Genomic DNA, 327 nt, shown 5'->3' on the forward strand with positions numbered 1-327 from the left:
CGTGCATTACGAGAAAAACGGCCGGAATACGAGCAAAGACATGACAAAGTTATTCTTCTGCATGATAACGCTCGGCCTCATATCGCAAAAGTCGTAAAAAATTATTTGGAAACGCTCAAGTGGGATATTTTACCGCACCTGCCGTATTCGCCCGACATTGCTTCTTCTGATTACTGATTGTTCCGACGGATGCAGCGCGATTTGGCAGGTCACCGGGTCACTTCTTTCGCAGAAATTGAAAATTGGCTCCTAACTTGGATCGTCTCAAAAGACGAGACATTTTTTTGAGATGGAATTCGAAAATTGCCTGAGAGGTGGGAAAAAGTA

The 327-nt window shown here is 44.0% G+C and overlaps 1 protein-coding gene across 2 annotated transcripts in view; it reads right to left on the minus strand.

The window, feature by feature from the left end:
* LOC116853277 (phospholipid-transporting ATPase ABCA1-like) overlaps window positions 1–327 on the minus strand; it is a 27,598-nt gene that overhangs the window by 14,265 nt on the left and 13,006 nt on the right. The gene's annotated exons all lie outside the window — the stretch shown is intronic.

The sequence above is a fragment of the Odontomachus brunneus genome, unplaced genomic scaffold, assembly GCF_010583005.1.
Source record: "Odontomachus brunneus isolate Ranch 3 - 2012 unplaced genomic scaffold, Obru_v1 Obru_scaffold_299, whole genome shotgun sequence".
In the NCBI taxonomy this organism is placed as follows: domain Eukaryota; kingdom Metazoa; phylum Arthropoda; class Insecta; order Hymenoptera; family Formicidae; genus Odontomachus; species Odontomachus brunneus.